At 62.8% G+C, this 14,955-nt stretch overlaps 1 protein-coding gene across 1 annotated transcript in view; it reads left to right on the forward strand.

Annotated features, from left to right (window-relative positions):
* The first annotated feature begins 305 nt into the window (after positions 1-305).
* SH3BP2 (SH3 domain binding protein 2) overlaps positions 306-14,955 on the forward strand; it is a 41,310-nt gene continuing 26,660 nt past the window's right edge. The window contains exon 1 of the mRNA XM_060298897.1: positions 306-419. The gene's annotated coding sequence lies outside the window, so the exon portion shown is untranslated. The remainder of the gene's footprint in view (positions 420-14,955) is intronic.

Below are 14,955 nucleotides of genomic sequence, written 5' to 3' on the forward strand. Positions count from 1 at the left end.
GGAGTGGGGAAAGGTGGGGATACCCCGGACTCCGACGTCTTGACCCCCCACCCCGCACCCAACCTCGAACTCCGAGGACGGCAGGCTGCGTCTGCGACCTCCGCATTGCAAAAGGAGTTGGTGGGATGGGCCCAAGGAGTCCGAGGAGGCGGGGCCAGGTTCTTTGGGAGGGGAGTCAAAGGGCGGGGTAGGATAGAAGGGGCGCGGCCCAGAACCTCGGGCGGGGCCAGGTCGAAGGGGCGGGGCCGGGAGGACGGGGCGGGGCACGGGGCCGGGGCGGGGCCAGGCAGAAGGGGCGGGCACAGCTCCGGGCGGGACCTGGCTCCTGGCTACCCGCCGGGAGGGCGGGAGCCTGGCGGCCCAGCCGGGAGCCGCTGCCGGGACGCAGGACCCGTGGGCTGGGAGCAGAGCCTCGGCAGGTAAGGCACGGCAGCGGGGCGCGGACGGGCGGGGCGCGATCGAGTCTTCCGGGCTGGCCGGAGTCCCCGGGGCCGGGGTCATCTACGTAGGGCGGGCGGGGGGCGGTCAGCTCCAGCTCGCGCCAGGCCTGGCGGCGCCACTGCCTGAGGAAGCGCGCGGGCTCGAGGGTGCGCGGGGTGCACCCTGGAGGCCTAGGGGCGGGGGCGAAGGCGTCGCGTCTGTCCCGCGTCCCCCTCGTCCCTCTGGCCTCCGCTTTCCCAGGCCCCTGGGGCTCGCAGACCGCCGCAGGCCCGCATTACACGACCCACACATCCCGGCCTCCGAAGGCCCCGGGCGGGGAATTTGCTTCCACCTCCTCCCGGTAATCCAAACTTTCCTTCCCTCAAGCCGCGCAACGAAGGGTGGAGAAAAGCTGCCTGTTGGAGCTGACTCACACTGAAGTGTGAGTGACTGATAGCCCAGTGGCTCTGGGGGTGTCTGCGACTCTTATTCTGGGGGACAGCGAGTGTCAGAGAGTTGGGGGTCAGGGACAGCTGTCCTTCCACATGTGGGCCGGCCCCTCCCAGCAGCCCGGCTCTTTCCTGCTGCTCTGGGCCTCCGCTTCCCCTGGTGAAGTGCACACAGTGTTCCCACTGGGAGTGTTGAGGGGGCCTGAGCCCCGCTGCAGAGCCTGGAGCTCACTCCCCCTGCCGCCCTGCTGCAGCCTGAGCGCCTCACATCCTCTCTCTGTGCCGCGGTTTGCCTACCTGTCAACACTGATGACGTCCGTGCCTGCTGGTCAGGTCACGCGGAGTAAAGGGCCCCTCTAAGTGACCCTGGCCTGGGGCGGGGTTCCGTGTGGGACCCCCTGGATTGCCGAGTCGAGGACACGCATGTGATCTTGCTGACGAGGCAGGTAACCAGGCCCTAGCACAGAGGGGCTCAGGAAACGTTACTTGCCGTGATGATGATGTGTAGAATTTTTTCACGACAGTTTGACAGCCAAGGGAGCATGGCAAGTCCTGGAGTCAGCGGAGATTTCCAGGTTTAAGTCTAGCCCAGCATTGACTTCAGTGTAACCCTGGGTCGGCCCTCTGCCCTCTCTGGCCCAGGCTCTGCGAGACCAGAGGAGGGGGCTGGGCTCCATTATCTCCTGGCTCTCCTCCCACTGTGTCCGATACCCAGGGCACCCACGCAGAGGGCCCTCTGGGAGTCAGGGCTCCACTCCAGGTAGACCAGGAGGCCAGGATGGGGGCTCCAAGGTGAGAATTCTGTCAAATTCCCCCTCCCTCCCCCACCCCCCCCCCAGCCACCACTCCATTACTTGGCTCTGTTCCCCGTGTTGGGGCACACCCTGGCCAGAGGCAGCAGGCAGAAGGACAGATGGGTAGATGGCCCAGGCTAGTCCCTGTTGGCCATCAGGAAAGAGGGGTGCTGACAGAGGGCCTGGCCTTTCTGGAGAGTCCCTCAGGCCTGCAGAGTCAGGGAGGAGCCCAACAAGGAGGCCAGCCTGGGAGAGATAGGAGGGTGGGCGGCTCCAAACCTCCCTTGGCCCTTCCTGTTCACATGGACAGAGGAAAGTGAGATGCTGAGTCAGCCACCACCATCCCTCCCCTTCCATGGTTGCCCGCAAGCTTGCAGGCCTACATGGGGGAAGCCTGAGGGAGCACAGAGAGACACACAGAGTGGCTGGGTCCTGGCTTTGAATCCGGCTGCCACCATTTACTAGCTGTGTGATCTTGCCCAGGGGGCTTCACACTGCTGAGCCTCAGTTTCCTCATCTGTAAAATGGGGGTAGAGAACCACTTTCTGCCTTATAGGTGGTTTTGAATGTCCAGGGGCTGGTGGTGGCACATGATTGGTGTTCAGTAACTGTGAGCCACTGGGGGTGATTTCCCTGGCCCTCAGGGCTGGAGAGCAGGGATAGCTGGGCCACCTCTGCTTGGGAGTGGGGGTGGGACTGGGCCTGGAGAGATCTGGAGCAAAGGGCAGGCTCCTAGGTCCCTGCCCGCTTGGGTCTCATGGCAAAGGCTAGAGTGTCTTAGGAGTGGCCGTGCTCAGGGAACCACCTGGGTCCTCCTGGTTTCTGTCCTTGAAGCTCTATCATGGGACACCAAGGGTCAGTGACTGGCAGGCCCCACTCTCCCCTCATTGGCTGGCTAATAGATGGCCTCAGTAAGGCCTGGGCATGCACATATGTGGTTCTCTAATAATCCCAGGTAGCATGGTCAGCAGTCGGCAGCCTGGCTGAGGGAGGTGGGCGGCAGGTGGCCAGTGAAAGTAGGGTTTGCAATCAGAAGGAGGGCTGTCTGAGCCAGGCGGACAACCATGAAGGTAGGAAGAGACTGAGCCAGAGGCTGGCAGCGGGGAGAGTGGCAGACCAGTTTGACCAGAGTGGCCTGGTGTGTACCGGATGTGGTGAGAGTGTGGATGGGGGCATGGATGAAAGTGCACAGGGGCCTAGGCAGGGAGAGGGGGCTGTCAGGACGCTGGAATCTTACCCACAGGTAGGTGGCCTGTCTCCAAAAGGCCTCTGGATCTCTCCAGTGGCCCTGACCAGTCATCCAAGGGCTGGGGACAGTCCCACATGTGGGCCACTTAAGTCCCAGAGGTGGGGAGGGGGAGCATTCTGGGCTCTTTGTAGCCTCAGGCAGGCAGGCTCAGCAGCGCCCACCTCCTGGTCCTTGCCTGCTGGCCTCCGGGAAGGGGGAAGGGTGTGGGCTCGGTAGCTGAGGCGGGGGCCTGGGGAGGTCGGCCGGGCCTGAGGGGTTGGCAGGGCACTCTCGTGGTGCCTCCTTACGACCCCTGGGCCTAGGCACCGGAGGGCAGCCAGGATGATGCCTAGAGAAATGGAGCTGCCTCTCAGCCACGGCCAGGAGACCTGAGCCTCCTTAGTGATATAAGCCCCTGGCTCTGGGCCACACTGAAGGATTTGGGCTCGGGAGCCAGGCTCCTGAGCTGCCCTTGAACTCCAGGCGCCATCCCAGTGAAGTGCGAAACAAGTCTGGGCCCTCATCAGGGAGAGGGCCTCACGGTGCTTGAGGTCCCCCCACTGCCCAGCTTCTCCCTGGGCAGCAGAACTTCTGAGGTTCCAGCTTTTTTTTTTTTTTGCGGTATGCAGGCCTCTCACTGTTGTGGCCTCTCCCGTTGCGGAGCACAGGCTCCGGACGCGCAGGCTCAGCGGCCATGGCTCACGGGCCCAGCCGCTCCGCGGCATGTGGGATCCTCCCGGACCGGGGCACGAACCCGTGTCCGCTGCATCAGCAGGCGGACTCTCAACCACTGCGCCATCAGGGAAGCCCTGAGGTTCCAGCTTTGGGGCCACCTGCAGTTTAGCCCCTGCCCGTCCCCGTCCCAGGTCATGAACCATGCTGGAACTTGCTGGCAGGACTGGGCTTCTTTCACCCAGTCTCCAGGTCCAGAGGCGACTGATCCTTGGCCCCCGTGGGCTAGGCACAGCGGGTCCCAGTCAGTGATCCTTGCCTGCCGGCCTCTGGGAAGGGTGTGGGCTCAGTGGCCGAGACACTGGCTTGGGGAGGTCGCGGGGCCTGAGGGGTTGGCAGGGCACCCTCCTGGTATCCGTACTCCTTCCCCTGCAGCTGTGCTGCAATTCCGAGAAGTGCTCTCTGCTTCCTTGTGAATCAGATGTTTATTGCATGCTGGCTGCAGTAAACAGGGTAGGGGCGGCCCACTGCCAACCATATTCCAGGCCGCTGGTTTGGGTGTGGGGCGTCTGCCTGCTGGAACCTGCAGAGGCAGGGGAGGTCCCTGTCCCCAGGAGCTGCCAGGCTGACGGGTGAGCACTCCGAGTTGGCTCCGTGCCTGCTGGGAGGAGGGTGGGCTGCCCCACGGCTGGGGGCTGGGCCGGCCCAGGGAAGGCTTCCCAGGGGCTTCTTGGAGCCAGCACAGCTCCTCCCAGGAAGTAGTCGGGGGCCGCATTCCCAGCACTGGAGCAGCCTGTCCCCTTCAAGTCTCAGTGACTCTCTGGACTTCACGTCCCTCCTTGTGAAATGGGGTTAAAAACAGTTACAACTCATGGTGTCCTCGGAAAAGTTAGACGAGATGCTGCAGAGGAGCCCCCACTGTGGGATCCGGAGCCCTGTCCCAGGCGGGGCCTCCCTGCCCTCGGCCCTGCAGCTCCATTTGGGGGATTTCCTCTAGCCTTGCCCAAGGGGATGTTGTAATCTGGCAACATTGCTCTGTGGCATTAGAGAGCTCTGTGTCCTCATACCCCGGCTGCCCCTGTGGCCCCAGCCCTCACTGCTGGATGCCCCCTGCAAGGTGATGTGGGGTCAGGGGTCGACCTAGGGGCCTGGAATACCAGGGTAGGCCTTGGCTTGACCCCAAAGCCTTGGGAGCCAGGGGCAGCACCCACAGTCCACTTAGGGCCCTGGCTGGGCACCTGGGCCCGTGCCACCCCACTCCGAGCTCCGCTCCTGGGGCAGCTCTCCCTGCCTAGGCCCCTGTGCCCTTCAGAAAGCTGCTGCCCCCAGACCTCTGCTCCTCTTGTTCATGCTGGGTGCCCTGTGTACCAAGCCCAGGGCCAGGCGTGGATAGGCAGCAGCTCAGCCTGTCTGGCCCACCCTGCCACTCTCTCCCTCGGAAGCAGTTTAATAAAAGGCATAAGTGTCTGTCCTGCTTGGTGCTCAGGGACCCTCCCTGGCCCCTGCCCCTGCTTCCCGGAGCTAGGTGCCTTCTACAAGCCCCAGCCCGTTCCCTGGTCACCTTGTCTACTTATCTGCTTCTCCCTGCCCAACCGGGGACTCATGAAGGACAGGGACACAATTGAGTGCCCTTGCCCAGCGGTGCCCACGTGGGTCTGGCCCAGAAGAGGGACGACCCCCTGTAGAGCATCCCAGGAGCTCCCAGAGACCTGAAGCCTGGCGTGTTTACCTCCTGCTTCCACATCAGAGACACAGGTGCCCCGTTATCCTGGAAGGAGTCTGCCGCCCGGCTGGTGACGTTTCCAATCAGATCACAGTGGGTAGTTGTGCTCTGGCCTTGTGTGAACCCCTCCAGGTTTCTATCACGGCCCCAGGCCGTGGGCTGCAGCAGCCACAGCCCTTAATAGTCACCACTGAGGTCACCTGGTCTCAGGGGCCCCAGCAGTGGTTCAGACGAGGAGACAGGCGAGGAGTCTGGGGCGCTCCACCCTAAGTGGAAGCTGTTCCTTTCTCCGTGGCTGTTCTTTCCTAGAGACACATGTTGGGGCCAAGATTGGGGTCAGCCTGAACTCCCCTGACCCACCGGCCACTGCGGAGACCTGGTCTGTGGGTCCCAGAGACCCCGTGCCCCAGATGGGGCCTGGCAAGATTAGATCTGCCACCAGTAGGAGAGTGGTGGGGAAGGAGCCAGAAAAGCGGGCCCGGAGCCCTGCGTGGACAGGTGGGAGGGGGAGGGAGGCCTGCCAGGAAACTCACCTTGTCTCCTGAGGAATGTCCTCCGTAACCCCAGCTGCTTCCTCTCCTCCTATTTGAGGCCAGAAAAGGAAGACCCTTTCTCAAGGGGCAGCTGGCACAGAGCCGCTGGGTCCCCTGATGGCCAGGCAGACACAGTGCTGGGGGCCGGGCCCTGGCAGGCAGGTCAGTGATCAGCTGGTGGGTTTGACCACGGTAGGCAGAGGACGGAGTGACCGCGCCCCCTGCCCTTCAGCACAGGACGAGAGGCGGCTTCCCATTGCCATCGCCATCTGGCCCGAGACCTCTAGGAGCGCAGGGTGGCCGTCGGGTGCTGGGCGGGATCCATGGTGGTGCCCGGCTGTGAGCTGGATGCACGAGAGGGCCTCAGAGCCCCCAGGGTCAGCGCCAGGCCACTACAGCCTCCCTGCTGACCCACCCAGATCTGGGCGGGGCCGAAGGCACTTGGGGATAGAGCCTCAGCCTCCCACAGGAGGTATCACCACCACGTACCCCTACAGCCCCCACCTCGGGAGCTCGTCGATGCTGTGCTGCAGCCCCACTAAGCAGCCAGACCCTACGAAGTCCTCCCCCAAACCCCCACCTCCTGACTTCTCTGGAAGCTCACCCAGGGGGAAGGATGTGCTGCTCCAGGGGACCCCACCCTGCACTTTGCTGCACCAGGGCTGGGGCCCCCAGTGCCGGCTCCTTGCCACACAGGGGAGCTGCTCAGGGGTGGGCCACGGGGGCAGGAGACTCTGGAATCACTTCCCTTCGGGGCCTCACCAGGACCCAGCCTAATTTGGTTCCAGACCTTGGGCTGCAGCTGCCAGAGGAGGCCGATGCCCGGTCCTTCTGTCAGAGGAGGTGTGCCGGGCCTGAGGGTGGGGTAAGGGGGAGCCCCAGGCTGCGCTCAGGGCCCGGGTTCTGGCCCAGCTGGGCCTCAGCGCCGGTGGCCCTGGTGTCCACTTGTTATAAAATGGAGTGAGGCATGGAGCCCATCCCTGAGTTGCCCAGACATCCTGGGGTTCCTGGGCACCAGCCTTGGAAGGTTTGCCACCTGGGACGGGAGCTCTCTGAGATCAGCCTTCCGTTCTCTCGAGAATGTGACTAGGAGGGTGAAGTTCTGTGGTCAGTGGTGGCCGTGCCTGCTCTGGGGCAGGAAGTCGCGGGGGAAGGAAGAGCGTTGAGAACGAGATCCCCCGCACACACGCAGGACCTAGGAGGCCCCAAGCCCAAGGTTCCTGCCAGCCGGGCACCAACAGGAAGTTGTTCCAGAGTGAGGCCTTGGGAAGCAGGAGGGGATGGCCCCACCCCAGTGGCCTCCGTGTTGATGCCCCTGCTGCCTGGAGGACCCGCGGGGGCCCCCCCCACAGGCAGCCCCAGGCCCAGCCCTGCAGAGGCAGCAGGCATCTTCTCGCCCTGCAGGGGGGCGGCCCCCAAGAATGGTGTAGGAGGTGCCATTTGGGGTAGGGCCTTCTTGGGTTGGAAGCAGGAAGGGGGCAGGAGGGGCCAGGCTGAGAGGTCAGGCATGGGAGGGTTTTTTTTATAAATTTACTTATTTATAAATTTTTAAATTTATTCTGGGCTGCATTGGGTCTCCGTTGCTGTGCACGAGGGTTTCTCTAGTTGTGGCGAGCAGGGGCTACTCTTTGTTGCAGTGCGGGGGCTTATTGCGGTGGCTTCTCTTGCCACCGGAGCACGGGCTCTAGGTGCACAGGTTTCAGTAGTTGTGAGACGTGGGCTCAGTAGTTGTGGCTTGCGGGCTCAGTAGTTGTGGCTCGCGGGCTCTAGAGCGCAGGCTCAGTAGTTGTGGCGTGTGGGCTCAGTAGTGGTGGCTCACGGGCTCTAGAGCGCAGGCTCAGTCAGTAGTTGTGGCACACGGGCTTAGCTGCTCTGCGGCATGTGGGATCTTCCTGAACCAGGGCTCGAACCCGTGTCCCCTGCATTGGCAGGAGGATTCTTAACCACTGTGCCTCCAGGGAAGCCCCCGTGGGAGGGTTTTGAGCAGGGGCTGGTTTGTGGTTTGAAAGCTCACTCTGGGGTCTTAAGACTGCCTTCTGCCCCCCACCGCACATACCGCACCGCAGCAGGGGCTGTAGGAGCTTGGGCAAAAGCAGGTGAATTGGACCTGCAGGAGGGCTAGGTGTGCCGTGGGCGCAGGGGTTCAGCTGACCAGGGTGGAGTCAGTGACTCTCGCTGAGGGGCCGCCAGGGCCGGGGGAAGGCAGACGTGGGGTAGCACCCGGCTCTGGTCGTACTGCCTCTGCCCTCCGTCCCCCGCACACCCAGTCCTCATTGCTGGCTTTTCTGGCGAGAGTGGTGTGACCCCATGGCTGTTTCCCTGGGGAGGGGAGGGTGTCCCTATAGCACCACCGAGCCGTGCCCCTCCCCCACCCGGTGCAGGCGTCCCCAGCCCGGTGGCAGGTCCCCAGCCAGGAGGAGGCCTTAGGGGCTGGCACTCGGGAGCTTGACCCCTGGCTCTGCTGACCATCAGAAGCCACCTTGCCTCTGGGAGGCTTAGTTAGGCTGAGGGTTAGATGAGAGCGTTTGCCTTGTCCACAGGGGCCCCGCGGGCACTTTGCCTGTGGGATCTGGGGACGCTTTCTAAGGCTGCTGTGCCAGTGGAAGGGGTGGGCCTGGAGGAAGGGAGCGGGGGGATGGGCCTCAGCAGGGGCCCTCTCCTCCAGCCCTGCACTGGGCTCTGAGGTCCCCTGAGGGCACCACTCCCCAGCCTGACTGTGGGGCATCAGGGTGTCCCGGGGTGACCTCAGTTTGCAGGGTGGGGACAGCACGAGGCGGTCAGGGAAGGCGGTCAGGGAAGGCGTGCGAGCCGTCCGTCATCGTGGCTGAGCACCAACGGGGTGACGGCCTTGAACCTGAGACTGAGCCCAGTTGCCTTTGAGAGTTGCCTCCCAGCTGTGGCTGGGACAGCGGCTCAGAGAGAGGGGCCGGGGCGCAGCATCCTGCAGGACCACCGGCCTTGGGAGGATGGCAGCGTGGCTGGATGGAGACAGCCCTCCCCCACCCCCTCCTGTCCCCTGTCCTGTCTGTCAAGGCTGCCCAAGAGGGGCAGGAGAGCTGGGGCTGGGCCCCTTTCCCGCCATCCTGGGCCCACCGCCAGACCCTTCTCCTCACTGGGCCTCTGAACAATGGGGCAGTGTGAGGGCGCCTGGGAACAGTCAGGCCAGCCAGGCCCCCTGTGGGCCCAGCTGAGGGGCTCGGAGGGGAGCCAGGGCTGTGAGTCATCCATCCAGCGCCCGGCCCAGGGCTCCCAGGCTGAGGAGGAACAGCGTTCTCGGGTCCCCACACCGCATGGGGAGCCGGCCTGCTCCTCCTTCCATCTTTTGCCCCCCCCCCCAAGTCCGTGCCTCTTCCCGTGGCCTCTCTCTGGCTCCCTCCCTTCTGGGTGTGTCTCTGTCCCCCTGCCTCTGTCCAGCCAGAGACCCAGGCCTGGGAGTGGCTGCGGCCTGCTCCCCCAGCCCCCATCCACCGCAGCCCGGCGGAGGGGCTGCCCCGTCACGGGGCGCCCCCCCCAAGCCTGTGGGGAACCCCAGGAAGTAGCCAGTGAGAGGGCAAGACCCTCCTGAGGCCAACTTAAAATTGACCGAGGAATAAAAGGTGAGCAAAAGCAGAAACAATGCAATAAAATAAAAAACTCAGGGGCTTCCCTGGTGGCGCAGTGGTAGAGAGTACGCCTGCTGATGCAGGGGACACGGGTTCGTGCCCTGGTCCGGGAAGATCCCACATGCCGTGGAGCGGCTGGGCCTGTGAGCCATGGCCGCTGAGCCTGCGCGTCCGGAGCCTGTGTTCCGCAATGGGAGAGGCCACAACAGTGAGAGGCCCGTGTACCGCAAAAAAAAATTAATTAATTAAAAAAATATATATATATATAAAAATAGAAAACTCAGAGAGTGAAGGTTAATCTACAGCGTCAAAGAAAAAAATGTTTGAAAACAGCCTAAAAATATTAACATTAGGGGGACTTCCCTGGTGGTTCAGTGGTTAAGACTCTGCGCTTCCACCGCAGGGGGCGCGGGGTTCACTCCCTGGTCCAGGAGCTAAGATCCTGCAGGCCGTGCGGCCAAGAAAAAAATGAACATTAGTGATAAAAGGATAAAAATAAATGGATTAAAACTGAAGAGACACCAAACCCTAAATTGCTGAAGTGAGAAGAAGGAGGGAAGGGACCTTGTGGTATGGACTTGGACTTGACGGGCTCCAGCCTGTGGCAGGGTGGGCAGGAGACCAAAATACTGCTGGACAATTGGTGAACCAGGTTCCTAGGTGAGTGAGTGGTCCAGGGACCCCCAGAGGTATATGGAGCAGCTGATATGCGGGGCCACACCTCATGCCCCTGGGTCCTGATGCCCTTTGTCCTGTCCTGACCCGGGAGCCCTGACTTGGTGAAATGCTGTAAGGCACTCAGGAATTTTCTGGTTCCTGTGGTCTGAGGGAGGCCACCATGGCACGAAAGACCCTAAAGAGATGAGTAAAAGAACAGATGCTACTGGTGTCAAGGTCAGTGCCCCTGGTGGCCTACGCTGGGACGCCCCAGCTGGTGGTTGCCAGTGTGGAGGGCTCGTACAGCTGCCCTGGCCTGGCACCAGCGGACAGCAAGTGTCCCTGCAGCGTGCCTGTCAGGGCCAGCCTCTGGCCTCCACCCTCGGCTCCTGCAAGGAGCAGTGGGGCCAGGTCTCTCTGGATACCTCCTCTCTCCCCAACCCCAGGCCCTTTGCACAAGCTCTTTGCTACTCAAGACACTTTCCGTGTAACCTTCTTGCTTGGCTATGGCGTGCGGACGCTGCCTGATGTGTCACCCCATCTGGGTGGAAGCGTTGTCACAAGCATGTGAGTCAGAGGTGGCTGCCTCCCCAGCAGATCGGGAGCCCAGCTTGGATCCGGGGGTGAAGGGTGCGGCGTTTGCTGACAGGTGGCGATGCCCTGATGGCCTCCCTCTGTCCCAGCACCGGGGACAGCGGTGAACAGGGTTCAGGGTGGGGGCTTGTGGCCGGGACAGTCTCCTGACGAGCTCCCCCTGGGCTCCGGAGATACGTGTAAAACAGAAGCAGACTCTGAATTCACGAGGACAGGCTGGCATGTGCCGCATCCCCAGCCCCGTGTGCCCCAGCCTTCTGGCCGGAGCCTGGAGCCCTCCTCTGGGCTGCTGGGTTCTCTGCCGGGTGGGAGCTGGCATCCTTCCTGACAGTAGGCCCTGGGGCTCCTCCTCATGCCCCTGAGACCCAGGCTTGGTGGGAAGTGTCAGGCTGCATGTGGCGGGTGAAGTGGCCCTGGCTCTGGGCCACATGGGTGGTGCTGGCTGTGTGGCCACTGCTGCAGCCCGCTCAGCCTCAGCTTCCTCATCGGGAGAGCAGGAGACGGGCCGCCGGGGACTGAGTGGGCCATGGGGGCTGACGGCTCGGCACTGGGCGGACATTCCCGGAGGGTGCCCCCTGCCCTGGCGCACTGACTTGGCCCTCCTGTCACGAGAGGTGGACCGTAGACAGGAAAGTACCCCCAGCCTTTGTGACCCCCCTGCCTTGGCTTCAGCAAGTGGGGACGTGGCCCCACAGGATGTGACATGTACATGTGTCCCCAGGAGGGTCTGGCTGGTGGTAGCCTGTGCTCCTGAGGCCTGGGGCTGCTGTCGGAGCCCAGACCCTCCACTGAGGGCCAGGCTCTGGAGTGCTGAGGGAGGCACGGTGACGTGACCCAAGGAGCACGCACGGTGGCCGCTGGGAAGACGGTGGAGCGGGCTGGGTTTGGGGAAGTCCTGCCGTCTGCGTGTTCCTCGTCTGCCAGGAGTGACCTCAGAGGAGACGGTCTGTCCCCTTCTGGGCGACCTGACAACGGGGCTCTGCAGATTCCAGCCCAGCCACACCCCCTTGGCCCCTGGAGGGTGGGCAGCAGTGTCGGGCAGCCTGGTCTGCCTGGGGCTCAGCCCACCGGGCGCTCGGGGTGTGAGGGTGCGTTGTCCAGGCCCTACACCTGCCCTGCCGGTGCCTGCTGGTCGCTTTGTGGACAAGGACAGTGAGACTGGGAGAGGTCAAGCGCCTGGCCGAGGTCACTCCCGGGGTGTGCAGGCCTTGCTCGTGGGTGGCAGAGCCCCCGCACTAGGCATTGTCATTGCAGCCAGAGGCCCCCCCAGGGACAGAGCAGTGGGGGTCTTAGGGAGAGATGAACAGTTTCATTCAGTGAACGAGCTCCGTGATGGGACCCCATGTGGAGTCGGGAGTGTCCAGCTAAGGAGGTGGGATCTGTTCATGCTGCGGGAGGTGCCCAGGGCAGCTTCATGCTGGGGACACTGCAGGGGACAGACACAAGGAGTGGCTGTCATGTCACCCCCCATCGAGCTGTATCGAAGAAGGGTCAGAAAGTCAACAGACAGGCTGAAAATGCCGCAGTCGGTGTGGCCCTGCACGTGGGCGGAGCCTACGCAGGAGAAGGGCAGGGGCTGTGTGTGCAGGTAGTGGGTCTGGACGTGGGGCGGAGGTGGCAGGGGTGGGACCAAGGGGAAGGGAGATGTCGCTCCAGGCTGAGCACAGCACTGGGCAAAGGTATCCGTCACCTTCAGGTGGAATTTTCAACCCTGCAAGCCTGGCTCAGATGGGGCCAGTGGTGAGCAAGGAGGCGGGAATACTCGGGGCTCCAGACCCACGGGGGCAGGATAGGAAGGTGTCGCCTGGCTTTGTGCAGGGGAGGTTCAGGAGAGCGCTCTCCCTTCCTGACGCGACGGTGATGACGGCGTGGCCCACGGAATCCCTGGAGTCACCCTGACCCCCAGCCATGCCCGGTGGCCCTCAGGACAGCCCCGCACAGGAGCTGTGGGCCTCAAGGTTAGGACTGAGCCCATCCTGTCCCCAAGGAAGCCTGAGCCATCACCACCGCGCCGTCCTGCCTAGCGAGGTCCCATGGTGGAGCAGCCCCGTCCTGGCGGGCAGGGCTGGGAACCTGTGGTGCCTGCTGGCTGTGATGCGCAGCAGTGAGCCTCTGCGGGCAGGCGAGGGGCCAGGAACACGGGGGCGGACCTGGCCCACACGTCAGCACTCTGGAGAGCTTTTTCCTCAAGCAATTAAAAAGTGGAAACTTGTCAGTGTCATGATGAACTGAAGTGTGAATCCTGAAACGCCTCTGCTGGCTTGTGGTTTGAGACAAGAGAGTGACGATGCTAACCTATGCTTCCCCCGGACCGACCTCTGCCCACCATGGCCATATCCAAGGACAGGGACCCTGGGCCTGGAGCCCCTGCCCAGCCATCCTCCCTCCCACCCACGTGCTGCTCCTTCCTGGCCAGGCCCCGAGCTCCCTCCTCCCCAGGGCTCTGCTGAGTGTGTCCCGCACCTGGTGTGCGGTGCGCAGCAGCCCCGACTCTTTGAGGGGCCCCAGCTCTGCTCCCCAGGCTAATCCAGCCCTCGACCCCAGCCCTTGAGAGATGCTGCTCAGTTTGGGAATGTTTGCTAGAGGCAGAGACGCCAGGCCTGGAGAGGAGGGCCCCAACTTGCTACGGGGCGGGGTGGGGGGCATCCAGGGATACGTGGGCTCTACGAGTCCTCTATGGGGACAGAGCTCGAGGGCCGAGGGTCCCAGAGTAGAAACCCCATTTGGCCACCACCCTCTGAAGCCCAGGCTCCATGTGGGCAGCTGTGCATGTGGGCCTCTTTCTGCTTCCCCTAATTCCCTTTGCCGCCGACACGGGAGTGGCTGGACTGCCTCTCGCCTCCACCCTGGGTAGCCCTGAGAAGCCCCTGGGGGCCTCCTAGACCCCAGCACACTGCTGTCTTCGGGGGATGCTGGCCTGTTCTCTGTTTTGCAATGAGCAGACTCCAGTGCTCACCCAGTGCTGGCTGGCGGCTTACCTCACTAGGCGGTGGGGGGGTCCTGGGCCATGGGACTTTGCCACAGCCACTGGGCGTCAGTTCTTGGTGGGGGTCAGATTAGTGCTTCACTCTGGCTCTGAGGTCCAGGCATGTGCTTGTATAGCCACGTCAGGGGTATGGCTGTGTGTGTAGATGTGACGCTGAACCCACCTGTCTACCCATCCATCGGGCTCTTGGCCCCTTCTGTGGGCCAGGCACCGGGCTCTGGGGCTTCAGTGGGACCCAGGCCCATGGGGAGTGCTAGGGATACAAACACATGTGACACCCTGGTGGGCAAGGCTGTGCCACTGACTTGGAGATTGCAGAGGAGGGGGTGAGGTTCTAGATGGTTCTGTTTTCAGAGGATGAGGGAGCATTTGTTGGAGAGGATATAGTTTCCAGGTGGAGAAGATTGCGCGTACTCAGGGTGGGGCACGGTGGTCCTGTGTGACAGGCCCAGAGTCGAGGGCTCAAGGCAGCAAGCAGGGGCCAGACCCCGTACACTCAGCCAGGGAACCAGCCTGGCCTCTGCTTCGTGGTGGAAACGGCTGGACAGAGCCAAGGAAGGGCTGGCCGGGGGTGGGAACCAGGGTCCGGAGGTGGGCCCAGCAAGTCTGGTGGGTGTAGGCTGGGTGTGGCCTCCGACCCCGTGCGCGGGGAGGGTGGGAGGTGGTGAGGCTGTGGAAACGCGCTCAGATTTACCCTATCCAGCTGGATGCCTCACACAGAGCGAGCCTCGCCCTGCTGGCACGCCCAGGACTTCAAACTGACTGTGAATTCATCCAGGGGAAGAACTTCAGCCAGGGCAAGAACTTCAGCCAGTCCCCGTGTAAAATAGTTTCCCACGGCTGCCCTAACAAAGTACCACAAGCTGCGGGCTGAAAAAAACAGAAATTTATTCTCACAGTCCTGGGGCCAGACTCCAAAATCAAGGTGTCAGCAGGGCCACGCTCCCACGGGAGGCTCCAGGGGAGAATCCTTCCTTCCTCCCTTGTCTTCCAGCCTCTAGTGGCTGCCTGCAGCCCTCAGCTTCCTTGGTTTATGGCCACATCACTCCAATCTCTGCTTCTGTCTTCACATCACCTTCTCCTCTGTGTCTTTTCTCTCTCTCTTTTAATTTTTTTTATTTTATAATTTTTTTTTTTTTGCGGTATGTGGGCCTCTCACTGCTGTGGCCTCTCCCGTTGCGGAGCACAGGCTCCGGACGCGCAGGCTCAGCGGCCACGGCTCACAGGCCCAGCCGCTCCGCGGCATGTGGGATCTTCCCGGACCGGGGCACGAACCCGCGTCCCCTGCATCGGCAGG

This window comes from Globicephala melas, chromosome 5 (assembly GCF_963455315.2).
Source record: "Globicephala melas chromosome 5, mGloMel1.2, whole genome shotgun sequence".
Taxonomy (NCBI): domain Eukaryota; kingdom Metazoa; phylum Chordata; class Mammalia; order Artiodactyla; family Delphinidae; genus Globicephala; species Globicephala melas.